The 4786-nt window shown below is 47.7% G+C and overlaps 1 pseudogene; it reads right to left on the bottom strand.

The window, feature by feature from the left end:
• Positions 1-304: 304 nt before the first annotated feature.
• On the bottom strand, positions 305-424 carry LOC136650672 (5S ribosomal RNA; annotated as a pseudogene).
• Between the last annotated feature and the right edge of the window lie 4362 nt (positions 425-4786).

Genomic DNA, 4786 nt, shown 5'->3' on the forward strand with positions numbered 1-4786 from the left:
TGTGTGCTTTACTCCTCCAAACTCAACTCCTTCCTCAGGTTCTCCCTTTACTTCCATTTCACTGGTAGTGCTGCCCTGTGGACCCATATCCCATGATGCAACAGTGTCAGAGCTGTGCCGTGAGCCAGTGGTTCCCAACATTTTTTCACTGGTGTATCCCTTGGCAGCCCATTTCCATAAATTGTATCCCTCATATGAACCCCGCAAGGTATTCTAATGCCAGCCACAGGAGGCATTCTAATACAGACCTGCCTTTTCTGCCATTAATGGTTGGCAACCTTCAGTCTCGAAAGACTATGGTATAAGCCTACAGCACCCGGTATTCCCAGGCGGTCTCCCATCCAAGTACTAACCAGGCCTGACCCTACTTAGCTTCCGAGATCAGATGAGATCGGGCATGTGCAGGGTAACAGTTGCTGCAAATATTCAATTCTTTTTCAAGTACCTGTTACCCTGCAGATGCCTGATCTCGTCTGATCTCGGAAGCTAAGCAGGATCAGGCCTGGTTAGTACTTGGATGGGAGACCGCCTGGGAATACCGGGTGCTGTAGGCTTATACCATAGTCTTTCGAGACTGAAGGTTGCCAACCAACCAACCAATGCTAAAGGCCTGACAAGTACCCCTGGGGGTACATGTACCCCAGGTTGGGAACCACTGTCATAAGCAACTACAGGGCAAGAGCCAGGAGATCAAGCTAGGGAAGATGGAGGAATCAGGAAACATTGTCATTGCCGAGACAAAGTCCCAACCCAAACAGAGAATCTTTATAGCTCCACGAGGGAAGCTCCATCTACAGGCATCGAAATGAAAGGGCTATAATGGTGATTTTCAGGATAGGACAGTGACTCTCAACTGCTGTGGCATAACACTCTTCTTGGCAGTCACAGGCTATCATTGTTAGCATTATCTTTCTATCTTTATTTAAAGTCCACACATCCAAACTGATAGAAGTGTGGCCAGATCAGGCCCACCACACCAGTGGCATATCTAGGGCAGCAATTTTCACCCAGTGTGCTGTAGCACATTGGTGTGTCATGATTGGTCTGTAGGTGTGCTGCAGGAATTTGGGGGTAGTGTCATTTATTAGTAAGGCCATTGGGGTGTGTGAGCCCCCTATCCGCAACATGATGTGCCTTGCCAGTTGTCAAAAATCTGATGGTGTGCCTTGACAATTTTAGTGTCTTGTCAGCGTGCTGTCAGATGAAAACAGTTGAAAATCACTGATCTAGGGTTTGGCAGTTATGGACACCTGAGCATCCCTTGAAGGGGGGAACCACTGAGCAGAAGGAACTGGGGGCAGCAAGATCATGAAGCTGCCGCTTCGTGTTTCAGTGGCTCCGGAATCTGGCTTCCCCAATCCTTCTGCTCAGTGGCACCGCTCTTCAAGGGTTGCCACCTTCAAGTGGGAGCCTCCACAAGAGAAGGAACGGGAGAGGCAGTCAGATTGCGAAGCAGCCACCACCAGTGCCTCCTCTTCCTGGAGATCCTGGAGGTGACATCAGATCCTGTGATATCACTATGTCACTGCCCCAGGCACCGTGGCCTCTAGGCATGACACAACACAACCATATACGTTCCTGTGACTTGGAATTTCTTCAAAGAAGGAAAGGACCTTCTGTTTCATTTTCATTGTTATTACAACAAGATCTGGACCTGCACATCATGATTCATGGTGTGAAAGACAAAGAGTAATGGAGAGAATAGAGACAGAAATATACAAAGAAGAACAAATGGGGAAAAGATTTGAAACAGACAGTAAGATAGAGAGGGGAGAGAACAGGAAGACTGCATATTGCAAGCCAGCCCCTGCAGCCTAATACTATAACCCGGGGCCTGCAATTTGACTGTTGCCCATTTACCCATGCTTCGCCACCTGCCACTCCAATATTAAAAATCCCAAATTCCATAAAAAGTCAAAGATCACCTGCCAATCAAGGATCACGTGACTTGACGTTTAAAATATATAAAGAATAATGCAGAGATGTTATTTGTTTGCCTGAACATATTGTTTCCTGATGCAGAATCTGGAATAGTTTCATGTAGTGCAGTGAGGGGGGGGGGGTGCAGGGGTTGCGGGTCGCACTGGGTGACACATACAGGAGTGACAACATTTTTTAAATCTTGGTATTTTCAAATAATACCATCATATTATATATCATTTGATGCATCATTTCATGCAGAATGCAACGAAACAAACTGTATTGAAATATCTCTATTTTATAAAATATTATAGCCAAAAATCCAGTAGGGGCAGGGCAAATGGTGCATTTTCCCGCCAACTGTGTGTCGGGGTGATGCACTGGCTTCCTGCACCGGGTGACACAATTCCTAGTGATATCACTAGTGCATTAACAGAATGAACATAAACATAAAAAGAATCCCGCTGGATCAGGCCAAAGGCCCATAAGAACATAAGAACAGCCCCACTGGATCAGGCGATAGGCCCATCTAGTCCAGCTTCCTGTATCTCACAGTGGCCCACCAAATGCCCCAGGGAGCACACCGGATAACAAGAGATATCATCCTGGTGCCCTCCCTTGCATCTGGCCTTCTGACATAGCCCATTTCTAAAATCAGGAGGTTGCGCATACACATCATGGCTTGTAACCCGTAATGGATTTTTCCTCCAGAAACTTGTCCAATCCCCTTTTAAAGGCGTCCAGGCTAGACACCATCACCACATCCTGTGGCAAGGAGTTCCACAGACCGACCACACGCTGAGTAAAGAAATATTTTCTTTTGTCTGTTCTAACTCTCCCAACACTCAATTTTAGCGGATGTCCCCTGGTTCTGGTGTTATGTGAGAGTGTAAAGAGCATCTCTCTATCCACTCTGTCCATCCCCTGCATAATTTTGTGTCTCAATCATGTCCCCCCTCAGGCGTCTCTTTTCTAGGCTGAAGAGGCCCAAACGCCATAGCCTTTCCTCATAAGGAAGGTGCCCCAGCCCAGTAATCATCTTGGTCGCTCTCTTTTGCCCAGCTTCCTGTAGTACAGCTTCCTGTATCTAGTCCAGCTTCCTGTATCTCACAGTGGCCCACCAAATGCCCCAGGGAGCACACAAGACTACAGACACAACCTGCAGCCTGGCGTCCTCCCCTACATCTGAAAAATCATAGGCAGCCAACCTCTAAAACCAAGAGCTTGCACATACCTACTAGTAACCCGTAATGAACTTCTCCTCCAGAAATTTGTCCAATCCCTCTCTAAAGGCATCCAGGCAAGATGCCATGCAGAGCTTCCCTCTCTATTTCATCATTTACCCTGATGGCAGTCAAGCACAGGCAGCCACATCAGGGCAAGAATCATCACCTGCTCATCTCTCAAACGCCATGCAAGCTTCAGGCCCAACTGTCTCTGCCTTTTATCCAGCCAGCAATGCCACTCTCCGCTGTGAACTGGTCAAACGCTAGTCCATTGCCTTCATCTATGGAGAATGTGCAATGACCCATGATATCTGAGCTGAGCAGCAGAATGAAACGTATTCTGCTGACTGGGAGAGGAATCCACCCTCTGGAAGAAGAGGCACAAGGAGATTGGAAAAAACAGCAGTGAGGTGCATTGTGACAGCAAAAAAGAAGGGGGGGGGGACTCACACTGAAAGTATAGATGTCTGGACCACAGGCTTCAACTGGTTTAATAATGATTTCGTCACCCGAAGGAAAAATCCTGGGAACTGCAGTTCTGTGAAATGAAATAGAAAATTTCCAGAACCCTCACAAAAATACAGTTCATAGGATTCTCTGGGGAAATTGTGATGGTTAAACTGGTATGCATCAGATATAGATTTGTAATTTGGGCTAAAGGAAGCTGATCTGTAGGAGGTTTTACTGTATTCCAGGAAGATCTATACCAGTGGTTCCCAAACTTTCTAGCACTGGGACCCACTTTTTAAAACCACACTCTGTCGGGACCCACCTGGGTTTACAAGACTTTGGGTGCAATCCTAACTTGTGCTGGAGCAGGCAGGTCAGTGGGCCTGTGCTGCATCCAGCGCAAGTTTGGGGCCAGAATAGGCGCCACCTGAGACAAGAGAAAAACTTTCCCCTTACCTTATATTGTGCTGCACTGGCCCCAATGGGTCTACTCAGATCTGCACTATCTCAAATTCGAGTAGACTGGAGCAGCCAAAGGCTGCTCCTTGCCACTAAGGAACAGGGTCAAGATCCAGCATAACTGCCGGATTCTGGCCCTGCCTCCCCCTCCCCACCCACTCGTCCCCGGGTACGCCTGCCACCAGCCTTCCCTCCAAAACGCCTCCTCCCCACCTTCCACACACCCTCCACAACCCCTGCATCAGCAGAGTTCAGCCGATGCAAACTTAGCCCACTGGTCCTGGATCCGGCTTGGGGAGGACAACACAACACCTTACACTGGCCTCCCCGACTCTAAGGTCGGTACAAATGTGCCTTATGGCACTTTGCAACACCCCAGGTTGGCACAAGTGACTTGTGCTGGCCTAACCCAGAGGTTAGGATTGCACTGCACATTCATTCATTCATTCATTCAAGCAACTGTTACCCTGCATGTGCCTGATCTTGTCTGATCTCAGAAGCTAAGCAGGGTCAGGCTTGGTTAGTACTTGGATGGGAGACCGCCTGGGAATACTGGGTGCTGTAGGCTTATATCATAGTCTTTCGAGACTGAAGGTTGCCAACCATTTTTTCATTCATTCATTAAATTTTGTCTGTCTTTATTTTCAAAAATCAATCTGTTTCTCTTCGGGTGCAATTCTAATCCCTTATGTCAGTATAGCGATGCCAATGGAACACGTGCTGCATCCTGC

This window comes from Tiliqua scincoides, chromosome 4, assembly GCF_035046505.1.
Source record: "Tiliqua scincoides isolate rTilSci1 chromosome 4, rTilSci1.hap2, whole genome shotgun sequence".
Lineage (NCBI taxonomy): Eukaryota > Metazoa > Chordata > Lepidosauria > Squamata > Scincidae > Tiliqua > Tiliqua scincoides.